General features: G+C 45.1%; 1 long non-coding RNA gene across 3 annotated transcripts in view; it reads right to left on the bottom strand.

The window, feature by feature from the left end:
- LOC148683819 (uncharacterized) overlaps positions 1 to 8,911 on the bottom strand; it is a 45,825-nt gene extending 36,914 nt beyond the window's left edge. For 2 of the 3 annotated variants that reach the window (XR_015946571.1, XR_015946572.1), the window contains exon 1: positions 8,863 to 8,911. This is a non-coding gene — a long non-coding RNA (uncharacterized LOC148683819). Of the gene's footprint in view, positions 1 to 4,610; positions 4,726 to 8,862 lie in introns of those variants that run through there. The other variant, XR_015946570.1, reaches the window with a different exon arrangement.
- Between the last annotated feature and the right edge of the window lie 4,157 nt (positions 8,912 to 13,068).

Raw genomic sequence — 13,068 nt, 5'->3', positions numbered from 1 at the left:
TTGCAGCTTCTGCTGAGGTCCAGGGGCCAAGCGGTTGGGTCAATTGATCATATCCCGGAGGGACGAGGTTTCATGTCTGAGGGCCAACAAATCCAGGCTCGAAATGAGGCCATGGGAGATGGCAGACTGGTTGCCTTAGCCACATGTGCCCAAACAGACACATGAGATTAACAAACCCTTAATGCTCGTTTAACTCTGGTTCTCAGCAAGGGCGCGTTCACACAACAGCTGGCTATAAGATAAGTCACCAGAGGAAAACAGAACTGTGCAAAGAATTGTGCAGTGCCGTCTTATAGACGTTTACTCAAAAACAAGCGTCTTTGACCTACACCCAGGTACATGTGCACAGGATTGCAGCTTCAGCGGATTAGCAGCATGAGCTGTAACCCAGTCAGTTCATCAATTGTATCAGAATGAATTTTGTTACGTTTGAGCAGTAGTTCCATAGGAAAAAAACACATGCTTTATTCCTTTTGTTTTTGGTTCTGAACCAGACCTTCTACAGCAAATGCCATCCCTCCTGTGTTAAGAGGAGGAGGAAAGCACTCTTCCAACCTGGGGCCTGCTTTGATTTAAAATAATTATTTTTCTGAAAATCTGCTGCCTGGTTATGGTTGTAGGCATTTTAAAAAAACAGTAAAGGTGATGGGATCATAGCTTGGCAATAGAGCACATGTTTTGAATGCAGAAGGTCGCAGGTTTGATTCCTGATGTCCCCAGGTAAGGCTGGGAAAAATCTTCTGCCTGGGACCCTGGAGAACCACCACATGTCAGTGAAAGCAGGGTGGAATCATTTTGCCAATCTTGTTATTTTACATTTTGTGGAAGTGGGGTGAAAATGCACCCCCCCCCCAAAAAAATCAAATGAATATTGGGAAGAGAAATTGTAGACTTTTCAATGGCAGGTCTTACTTTTAATAAATGCGAAATGGCTGAAGTGGTCAAGGCCTCCCTCCTTTATTCTACTTCTCCTCCTAAAAGACTTGCTACTGCTCCAAGAAAAAGAATAAATCCAATTGGTGTGAAGCTTCTTTGAGAAACAACACATCAAACCGTAATGAAGTACAGAATATGTATGCATTTTGGCTAATGTCATGTGAATGCAGATTAAGAACCCAGAAGTGAGTGCACAGTAAACAGGAGTGTGAATGCAGCAAAGTATTTTTATGAGTTGGTGGGTGCAAGACACCCTAAATTCCAGATCGAGGTGGTGGTAGAATTTAATTTGTGTGTTAAAACTTTGTGTCAGATTTGCACATGTTAGAACCTAATCAGGACCTATGTATATTAAGCTGCGTGTCAGACACCTCTTTAATCCTAGGGGGCTTGACAAGTACTAAAAGCTAATTAAGTCAGGCTAATTTCCTTTTGAGGTGATAGCCTCAACACAACACAAGACAAGACAAGACAACACAAGACAACACAAAGGATCAAGGACAAATCTATTTTGCAGATGAGGGGCCTTGCTGCCAGTGTTATAGGTTAGAGTTCAGAGATTGCAGTTGGGAATTATGCAATGGAGTTAGTCAGCAGCGGGCTGGAGAGAGAGTCGGAGAGAGAGTCAGAGAGTAACGTTTGAGAGTAATGGTCGGGGTCTGTAAGTTCACGGCTGCTGTGGCTATGGGAAAAGCCAGGATCTCTTGGCATGTTAATGCTGTGAACCCCTCTGTGGTAGGTTCAGGTTGTATATATATGTAAGCAAACCATCTGTTATAAAGACACCACAGTCTCCGTTGTGCCTCATTTTCCAAAAGGAAATACAAACCCTGGGTAAGCGTGCTTGGAGATTTGGGTGGTGTGTAACAGTATTGTACTTAACCACTGAACTTTGCCCTTCCCTCAATAGTCAGCAAATGCCCAAAGAGCACTGCTGATGGTGGCATGCCGAAAATGAGTGTTTAGCAGGTGTCTATATAACTGGCTTGCCACAGGTCGATTGCCAACATGTCCAGACTTCTCAGACTCTGTAATGGCACATTTTGCAGACGTTCCCAGGCAAAATCTCGGCTGCGTTAGCAGTCCTCCAAAACATTTCCCCGCAGTTGCAAATGCCAGACACTGCCACTTGCCATCCCAGAATAGATACGCTGTCGCGATGAGTAAAGTAATTGTGCATGGCTCAGTGAGGCTGGGGCGCGAGCTGGTAAAAGACGTTTTTGTTGCCGTTGTTGTTCAAGTGTGTTTCTCAAGATTAGGGGAGTGCAGTTATGTTCTTCACGCCACAGCCATTAACTCTCTTGTTGTATGGCTATTTTAAATGTGTGGCTTTAATTAATATTGTAATTTATTTATTTTTAAAAAAATTGGTGCTGAAACTCGGGGCCGATAATTGTGTAATTTATGTTTTGTCTTGTGAGGCACTTTCCAAGAGGAGGGGCTTTGTAAGTCTTTGAATGGTGAGGTATACACTACTACTACTACTACTGGTAGTAGTTCTTTTCTTTTGGTTACCACATGCCCCATGTTTGTTGAAAACAGGAAGCACTGCTCATTATAGAGGACTTGCACATTGCTGCAGGAAATGGCAGTAGCATCTTTCGTTCCCTCCTCCATAATGCCCAGCTTATTTACCTGCTGCTTCCCCTACCACAGCATTTGCTGTTGCTGGTTGGGGCAGAGAAGTAGGTGTTATATATGGAGAGTGAGGAGCTTCATGCAGACAAGCTGTTGTTTTTGGAGGCAGTCTTTCCCTCCTTTTTAATGTGTGATTCCACTCTCTGAGAGAGGTTAAAGTGAAGGAAAGCCCAAGCTTATGGCTTCTTCCACCCCCCTTGCTCTTGAACTGTTTAGGAGCATAGGAAGTGGCCTTACGGCAGGTCAAATTATATGTCCATATAGGCCAGTATTGTCTGCTCGGACCAGCAGCAGCTGTCCAGACTCTGGGTGAGAGAGAGGCCTCTCCCATCACCACCCAGGGCCCGTTCTAACTGGAGATACCAGAGTTTGAGGCTGGGATCTACGGTGTCCAAACTGTGCCCTCTGTCACCAAGGTGTTGCCCTACCTACTCGTGGGTTTTACAACAGAGCAGCCTGCTCCATTTCTTTGCAGGTTGCCAGGATGAGAGATGTTCTCAGGACTTATCCATGGTAACTTTTTGACCTGTTCTTTCCAGGCACAGGCCTGTGCTTTAAAGCTTGATGTCCAAGCACTCTTTTTTTTCTGTCCTCGAGCTCTCCCTGCGAAAATCCGCTCTTTAAAGCTGAAGCACAACGAATAGCAATTTGGGTGTTCTTCAGATTTCTGTTTGGTCCGATTCGGCGGTAAAGTACAGATTTTCATGGGGAAAGCTCTGGAGCAAAAGAAAGGCACTCAGACAGGAAGCTTTATAGTTTGGACTGTGCCTGAAAGCACAGAGGAAAGTTAAGTCTGGATAAGCCCCCTCACGAGCAAACAGAACTGGGGCAGCCTCACCCGATCTTATGGGGAGAAAAGGTTGGGAAATGTGCACCCCTGCATATAAAGATTGTGTCAACTGTTTCAAATATCAGGTGCACCCTCCTGAATAGTAGGTGTTATATATGGCAGGCTTAGCAGCAGTTGATGCTATTAGCTTTTGTTGATACAGACACCTTTTCTCAAGGGATATGCGAATCTTTGGCAATTTTGATTTCCCTCGGTTTCTCATTTATCCAGTCTTGAGTTGAGTTTTCTTGTATTTCCATATCAGTTTGTGATTTTTTTTAAAAAAAAACTCCAAATGAATATTCACCAGCATTTTAGTGCCAATTTATCCTAATGTACAAACCTTGGTATGCAATTGTTTTTAATACACACATTTTCCCAATGCATTTCCCCCTATGAATTCTATGTACCTGTATATTTGTGCATTGTTTTTTTATTAATATAAGCATTTTTGTGCACACTTTAACCTAGTAAATTCATCTTGTATATATTCACTTGGATGGAGAACTGCATTGCAAAATTTGGAGAAGGCTGAGTTTGGTTCACATATTGTTTAGGTTAGGTTCACCTCTCGGTACAAACCGAATGGAAACTCTCCCCCATCTCTCCTTTATTCACAAACATAGATTGCCATCTCCCGCTGCCTTGATCAAATGATGGCACATCATCTATACTGTATATATATATTGGAGGAAGTCAAGGACAAATATCACTGCAAAGAGGTGGGGAGGCAGGGGGAGATAGCCGGCAAGGAAGCTGAATTGGAGCCGAAGCCAGTTCTTCCAATCCTGCAGCTTGTTACAAAACTGCTTGGAAACAGCTTTGCTTTAATACCCTGCTTGGTAAACCAACATTAAGCCACCATTTCGGACATTAACGGGAAACTGCAGTTTAAGCAACTCTGACCGGAATCAGATGCTGAAGCTGGAACATGAAAGGAAGAGATGACGGCAGGGGAGAGCGTGTGGGCCTTACAGCCATTTCTGGCTTGTTAAAATGATAGTTTAGCAAGCTAGGATTGCTGCATCTGAAAGGGCCTATTGAGTTTGCAGCCTCTGTAGCGTGTAGTGAAACGTACCCTTGTGACATCATCACTCTGCGTCTTTCCCAACACCATGCATCATTGGCTGCTGCTAGTAGGGAAAAGCACAGCGTGGTGGTCTCAAATGACAATTTAATCACACCGTGTGGAGGTGGAGAACCTTACCTGACCCAGGGATCCTAGTTTTGGCAGTGACACCCTGTCTCTCAGAACGCCTTGCTCAGCCTGTGGAACTATGTGTGAAAGCCAGCAATGTTCACTGCAGTGATATTTCAAGCCTGTATCAGAAACAAAAGGGCTCGCTGGGAGCTCAAGGCAATTTGTTCCCCGGGCTTGTGTACACTACAAATGTAAACAGGCGTCCAGACCTGCTTAGCTGTAATGGCTCCAGAGTAAGTAAACTTGGGAATTGGAGCCCTGTAAAGGGCTGGGATCTCTTTACCGCTTGAAGCAATTCATAGCGTCCTCACAAAAATATATGGGGGTGGCAATGCAGAGGTATGGCTGTGTGCACACTATAACTTTAAAACACATTAAAAGGGCATTCTCCCCTTCAAAGAATTCTGGGCACTGTGGTTACTGGGAATTGTAGCTTTGTGAGCATAGATTACAGTGCCCAGGATTCTTTTGGAGAAATAATGTGCTTTATTTTTACTTACTTAGTTAGTTTTTTTCTCCAAGGAGCTCAAGTTGGCATATATGGTTTTCTTTTTCTCCCTTTAATCCCCACAACAACCCTGGGAGGTAGGGTAGGCTGAGAGGCAGTGCTGGCCCCAAGGTCACTCAGTGAGCTTCATGGGGATTTGAACCCAGGTCTTTGTCCAATCACTGCACCTCTCTCTCTCTCTCTCTCTCTGTGTGTGTGTGTGTGTGTGTGTGTGTACATCCTATGACACTTCAAAATTCAGTATAGATGTGCAGAGCAGCCACATCCAATGCAAATAGGGACCTTTGTTTTGGAGAAGCAAAACAGAATACCCCCCCCCCCCCACTATTAGGGTTGCTGTCCTTTTCCTAGGAGACTCTGAGTTATCTCTGTGACAAGCAGGAAATGAGCATAAACAGCTGTTCCCCAGTATAGAGGAAATAGAGCAATTTCCCTTTTCCATTCATCCCTATCATGCAGCAGTTAAGGGAGCCATGTCAGAAAAAAGTATCTGAAATCAGAGTCTTCAGGGCGATGAGGGTAGATGCATTTACTTGTGAGATTTGGAGTGTTGTTTACTGGTGTGATGGTTTTATTGACTGGACGGTTGGGCGAGGCATGACCATGATGTGTATGCAAGTGAAATCGCCCCATTTCAAATGAATAATGTGCTACACGTTTCCCCCGATGTTGTAGTCACACCACCACAAATACATCGATTATACCAATCAAATCCCTGCTTAGCTTCCACCATGCTGCAGCATGAGGCGCTCCCCATTTTGGGGGGTCACTTCTAGACTGTCACAATTTTGGGGTAGGATTGCCGCATGCTGGCAGATTCAGGTATCACAGTTACAGTGGATTGGGAGCTCTTGCTCAACAAGCCGCCTTCCCCTGCCCCCGCCCCAAAATGGACTTTTTGCTACGACGTACGGTAAAATGATGGGGAAATGTGCTAGAAAGTGCAGAATGACACAGCGTTGTCTGAGCTCCCTGCAAACAAGTGAGAGAGCAAAGGCTTCTTAAACAGATGCCGTTGTCTAATCTCCTTGCAAACAAATCCAGATGGACGTTCCATAAAGAGGTTGGCTGGAAGCACCCTACGGTTGTATGGGTCAGCCACACTGGTCAGCAAAAGGTTTTGATCTGTCTGTGAATAAGGCTCGCCTTCTTTTGCCCAACCAAATATATGCAGGTCAGGGGTTGTTGTTGTTTAGTCGTTTAGTCGTGTCCGACTCTTCGTGACCCCATGGACCAGAGCACGCCAGGCACTCCTGTCTTGCACTGCCTCCCGCAGTTTGGTCAAACTCATGTTCGTAGCTTCGAGAACACTGTCCAACCATCTTGTCCTCTGTCGTCCCCTTCTCCTAGTGCCCTCAATCTTTCCCAACATCAGGGTCTTTTCCAAGGATTCTTCTCTTCTCATGAGGTGGCCAAAGTATTGGAGCCTCAGCTTCACGGTCTGTCCTTCCAGTGAGCACTCAGGGCTGATTTCCTTAAGAATGGATAGGTTTGATCTTCTTGCAGTCCATGGGACTCTCAAGAGTCTCCTCCAGCACCATAATTCAAAAACATCAATTCTTCGGCGATCAGCCTTCTTTATGGTCCAGCTCTCACTTCCATACATCACTACTGGGAAAACCATAGCTTTAACTATACGGACCTTTGTAGGCAAGGTGATGTCTCTGCAGGTCAGGGGATGGGTGGGTTAAAAGGTGCATGCAAGGTGTCTTATCTGAAGCAGCAGAAGAAGAGATTGTATGTAAAAGCAAGTTCCGAGTGACTCATGTTTTTTTAAAAGAGGCTATATATTTATAAAGTCTTCCCACACAAGCTTCCCACATGCATCTGTCCCTTGGTTATACTGTCATCCCTGTAATCGCACCCTGACAACAGTGTTGTGGACACAGGCGTGTTAATCTGCCTTGTCTTCTGTGCAAACATGCAACTAGCCTTTACAGGTTATGCAGGGCTAGCCATTAAAAACAGCCACTTATAACTCTCTTCTCATCTCTTTCCATAACTCTATCCTAAGGATCTACCCAAAGCAACAAAAGCTCCTGTACTCTTTGGAAGCTTTTGCAGATTTTTCAAAGGGCCTTGACTCATGCAGAAGAAACCTCAGAAGGTTTTCAGAATCTTCCTTCCCACCTTTCTTTCTGCATTACAGTCAGATCTGGGTATACTTTGAACTAAAGAAACATCAAATCTGAAGCCTCCCATCAAGTTTCGCAGCTTGTATGTACTATGCAAATTGAGCAAATCTGCATGTATTTGCTTGTTTTGCATACTTTTCTTTTCCTAATTTCTGTTAAGCCTTCAGAAGAGCAAAGGGATGTGCAGGACCCTACTGGAAATATAAAAACAAAAAACAAAACAAAATAAAAAGGGGTTGGTGTTTTTGTTTTCTTTTGCTTGCTTTTATTGACGTGTGGTTAAGGGTGATCCTTTTTTTTTTAGGACTCCACTTCTCTGTGAAATGAATATTTGGTACCGACCAGAAGAGTTTCTTTCTTTGCTTTCCGAATGTATCCCTCAGTTCAGAAACCATCAGCAACCCTGGCCTTATGGATCTCAGCGCTCTGATCCTCAGAGGTAGTGCGACGACATGGGAAGCAGTGCACCGTGCAGCAGTTTTATGTGAGGGAATGTGTGACAGCACTGTTGCATGCTGGGGTGGCGCAGAATGAGGGGGCAGTGAGATCAGGGGAGACGGCCACATATTCACACACCCTTCTTTATCCTCCATCCAGGCAGCCGAGGAGTATGATCAGAGTTCAGGGACAAATTACACTTGGCCTGTGAAGCAGGGCCAGTAAGAGGTGTGGCCTGGTCAGTTAGGGTTCCAAAGGCCCAAAACAGAAGCCTAGAGGGCCACATTTGGCCCCTGGGCCTAAGACTCCCCACCCCTGTAGCCAGAAGGGGAAATATCCTTCTTGGTGCCAACAGGGAAGTCTCGGCAAGGAGAGGGATGTGATCTTGGTGGAATGGAGGAGGCTGATTCAATTGGCTGATTCTTCTGGTGTCTAAAATATGCCTCCTTTTTGCAAACGTTTCATTGCTGAGGACCTGGAACAAACCTTTTAGAAGCAATCCCTTTTTCTGCCCCCCCCTCTTCCCCCCCCCTGTGTGTGCCAGCCAGGCCTAGACAGCCAGGATGTAAAAAGATCAATGGTCATCTTTTCAATTATTCATTGATTTATTTCCTTTTCACTTTGCTTGTTCTTAAAACAAGTGTGTTTGTGTGAGGGAGGGTGGGCGGGGGAGAGAGAACCAATGGGAGTTTCAAGCACCTCCACCCAGAGACACACCTGCTTTCTAGTGATGGAGAAGCTTCCTCCAGGGAAGACCTCCCCACACCAATCAGCCTCTTCCCTACCCCCTCTCTCTAATTCATTCTCGCGGTGTGCTTTTCCCAGAGGTGGATACCTGATCTCCTTGGAAGCCCCAAGAAGAGCAAACGCCGTACATACCTGTCTCAACGCGCTCCTAAAATTACAGGTACCAAATGCCGGGAGGGGGAAAAGGAGAAGACAAAGGCACCCCAGTTTTCCAGGCCTGCTTTCCGCTCACCAGGACTTCAAAGCGGAGCCCAACGCCAGCGCCAGCCTGCGTTACCTTGGGTGTCCCTTTTGTGAGGTGAGTAACCAGTTTTGCTTAGTAGTGCATGGCTTGGAGCGGCGAAGAAGTGCAAAGGGTGGAAGAGGTATAATTCATGTGAAAATGAGTGGCGGCGGCAAGAGGCACCTGTGCTGTATTTCCATATCTTACCTTGAGAAAAATGCTGTGGAGCTGGGCTGTCACTTCTCGCAGATCTGTTTGAACTTTGCAGTTCAGAAACAATGACCTGCCCTTTTAAAATAAAGGGCTTGGTGGATAGGTGGAGCTAATGTGTTGTTGCTGTTCTTTGAAATAGGCGTTTGAGAAGTTTCTCTTTGAATTTCTTTCTGGTGCTGCATAGTCGCTAAGAGACTGAGATATGAATCAGGCAGCCCCTGTTTAGTATGTTGCCTAGGCGGTCTCGGGGTACCCAATATTATTTTAGCCTCCCCACACCCCATCTGCAGTATGGGGAAAATAATACTCACCTTGTCTTACTGGGTTGTTTATTGCAACGAACGTAATGCACGAACAATCTCTGAACACTCAAAAGCACAATAAAAGTGTGTTTCATAATAATTTAGGGTTGTTGTTATTATGCTTGTTCCCCTCCAAAAGGTTAAAGGCAGGCAATCATGGATTTAAAAAGCAAATGTAAACTATCCCGTTAAAAGCCAATCCCACATAAACCTTAAAAATCATAGTAGTTGGAAAAAAACCTATTATTACTTCATTGGAGTTATACCCAGACCCCAAACATCAGCCTATGGGGTGAGCTTCGAAAAGAAGAGGAAAAGGAAGAGGAAGAGGAAGAGGAAGAGGAAGAAGAAGAAGAAGAAGAAGAAGAAGAAGAAGGTGGTGGTGGTTCAGTAACAGTTTCTGGGGGTGGGGGCGAGTTTTATTACTTCAGGACAGTCACGAAGAAAGCCTCTCCATGTGTCCTTGGCTGTCTTGAAAGTCGTGCCTAGCTGCTGTTGCTAAGAGGATGTTTGATCTTAGTGGGATGGGACATAAGCAGGGCTGTATTTACTCTGTGCTAAAGGACAGAGAGAAAAGGGGAAAAATCAGCGAGAACATTCTCCCGTAAGAAAAGCTGAATTTTGTGTATCATGCATTTTCTTTTTCTTCTGCTAATCAGGGGAAGAGGCTATACTGAGCACAGAACCCCCGGTCCCTTTGCAATCAAGAATCCTGTTCAGCTCCACTTGCCTTTGGCTTCTATACAGTGATACCACAGGTTACGAACTTAATTCGTTCCGGAGGTCCATTCTTATTCTGAAACCTTTCTTAACCTGAGGTCCCACTTTAGCTAATAGGGCCTCCTGCTGCCGCTGTGCCACCAGCATGCGATTTCTGTTCTCATCCTGAAGTAAAGTTTTTAACCCGAGGTACTACTTCCGGGTTAGCGGAGTCTGTAACCTGAAGTGTTTGTAACCCGCGGTGTTTGTAACCCGAGGTACCACTGTACTGTCATCTCCATGCTTCCCAACCAACCTATGTGGCGTAATAATAACATAATATAATAATAATTTATTATTTATACCCCGCCCATCTGGCTGGGTTTCCCCAGCCACTCTGGGTGGCTTCCAACAGAAACTGAAATAAAATAATCCATTAAACATTAAAAGCCTCCCTAAACAGGGCTGCCTTCAGATGTCTTCTAAAAATCTGGTAGCTGTTTTTCTCCTTGACATCAGATGGGAGGGCGTTCCACAGGGCGGGCGCCACCACCAAGAAGGGCCTCTACCTGGTTCCCTGCAACTTGGCTTCTCGCAACGAGGGAACTGCCAGAAGGCCCTCGGTACTGGACCTCAGTGTCCGGGCAGAACGATTGGGGTGGAGACGCTCCTTCAGGTATACTGGACCGAGGCCTTGTAAAGGATCCTAAATGCACACAGCACTACTTAGAAGATGCTCAGGTTCTGGCCTTGGCGAGCCCCCAATGGAACATTCACTATGAATGCCTCTCTGCACACCCTTGTTGAATAAACAAGGGCATTCCTACAAGAGCATTTGATCTGAGAGAGTCAACAGTGTCTCATGTTGCGTTGCACATGCATTTGCCTCAAGGCCTCCTGGCAGTCTATGGCACTCTACAAAGCTGGTGCTGCAAAATCAAGGGGTCCAAGAGCTCCTGGCAGGCCCACTGAAGTTAAGAACATGCAAAAATGTTGCTGAGGGGCTAATAGCCTACGATTCCATGCTGGCTGCAGAGGGGGAAACCCCCTCCTCCTTAGCTGGCAATGAAACTCAAGCTGCTGACTTCTTAGACTAGTAAGAAAATGAAATAAAGGAAAAGAAGTACTACCCAGTGGGTTGGTTAAGAAAGGACAGATTGCTCCACCTACTCTCTGCCATTCCCTTCTGTTGTGGCTAGCATGGAACCGAGTGGAAAGGCAGAGGAGATGGGCAATGCTCTGCCTGTTCCTTTTCTGCCAGAGTTCATGATCACAGCCTCTGGCTATTAGACAAGTTGTTAAATCAGCCTTGTATTTCGATGCCATGCCAAGACTGCCTTGCTTCTCCCCAGCTTTTAATTAACAATAGTGCACCTTTTATGTCTCTTTATGGCTGCTGCTTTTAGTCTTGCGCTGTTGTTTTATTACTGTTCGTGGTTTCATTGTTTTATGAATTTTTTTTCCTAAGCTGCCTTGAAAATTAGTTTATAAAGGGAAAGGTGGAGTATAAACACTTGTTATTCAAAATAAATAACAAATACCTGGCTGGAATGCTGCATACAAATGGCAGGCCATAGGTTTGACAGCAGTGGGCTGTAAGCTTGTAGGCATTGCTTAATGTTTTCTGGGTTAAACTGGGAACTGTAGTTTAAGGGTGCTGGGAATTGCAGTTACATGAGGGGCATACTAGAGTTTCCAGGTTTCTTTTGGGGAAGTCATGTCCGTGGTGTGTACACAGCCTGAAAAAGATGGCATTTCTGCTAAGGATTTGTCAAGACTTTGATAAACCTCTCCTCCTTCATTTATTTTGAGACGTGGAATAACAGACAAAATGTTTGGTTTCTGACTTGGGTTTAGTTCCCTGCTGATCCATCTAATTAATGCCTTCTAACAGTGCAATCTTATGTAAGTTTACCTGGAAGTATGACCAGTTAAGTCCAATTGAGTCTAGCAGGCCATCCTCTTTCTCCCCCAGCCTTCATTCTCGCCCTTCTAAAATTATTAGGAGTGTTGCCCTTCCTTTCAGTGTTGCTATGGAGGAATGATGGTATTGCATTTTATGTGCACAAAAATGTTGCATAAACAAACCTCTGTATGGGGTCAACCTGTTTGTATGTTTTGTAGAACCAGGTTACTAGAGTGAGGTCAGTGGCAAGTTGCAGACACAGAAGGCCTGCTTATATTCACTTTAAGCCCGGGATTAATTATCCCACATATTGTTGCCAAAAGAAAACGAGCTTCCCTCCAGCCGGGAACACAGTATGATAGTGCCTTCTGTTCATTTAACCATCTCCTCCAGTCAGTAGGGTGCAAACAAAGTGCTGTCTTCTGCAGTACTTCAGCATGCTCCCTACCAATTGCCTCACATGATGCAATCCAATAGGCACCCATATTCATAGGCATGAAGCGACCAAGGAATCACACATAAAAGAGTACTTCTAAAATAAATGCCTTGTTGCAGATAAGCTATGTGAACTGTCTGCCTGCTGTTTGTGATGGACTCCCTTGTTTTAGAGAATCTTCAGCTAGCTCCTATAATTCTTTGGTTCTCTTCAGCCTCCTTAACTCACTAGAAATGTCTGTACAGTATTTGCAGGTTTTGGGCAAGCTTGAGGACTAGAAGCATTTCTTAAAATAAAAATTCAGAGGTACACTTGCAAGCCGGGTTGAGGGTGGGGTGGAGAGTGACCAGATTCCAGGCTAGAAAACTAGATCCAAACTTGCTGCTGCCTTGCTAATAATTATGTGAAAAGAATGCTGAATTGCCAAACAATGGACTGAGAGTGGCTAAGGCATGATTGACAGCTGCCACCATCGTCTGGGGGAAATGATTGCAACAAAGAAACTGCATTGAGCTTATTCTTCCATCTCCTTCTCCTACCCCCATCACCCCTTCCAATTTTCTTTTCTTGATGAAATTGTCCGTTCCAGTGAAATCAATATCAATTTCCATCTGGAGGTGGGGGTGGGGATGAGGGCGCCGTGAGTGACGGCTGCAGATCGTAGAGCTTCCACTCTCCCTGTTTCAAATGGATCTTTCAAGTAACATTTTGCACTCTTTACGTCGTTTTGTCTTCTTGACAGCCCTGCAGAGTAGGGCTTGGAACAGGACAATGCCTAGGCTCCTATCTCCAGGCAGCCGTGGATGTGATTTGCGCAGACTGCTCTATTTCCACTGCAGCCAACATAAGGGTTGTCC

The sequence above is a fragment of the Zootoca vivipara genome, chromosome 12 (genome assembly GCF_965207765.1).
Source record: "Zootoca vivipara chromosome 12, rZooViv2.hap1.1, whole genome shotgun sequence".
In the NCBI taxonomy this organism is placed as follows: domain Eukaryota; kingdom Metazoa; phylum Chordata; class Lepidosauria; order Squamata; family Lacertidae; genus Zootoca; species Zootoca vivipara.
Note: the sequence above shows the minus strand (reverse complement) of the source record. Positions and strands in the feature narration are given on the sequence as shown.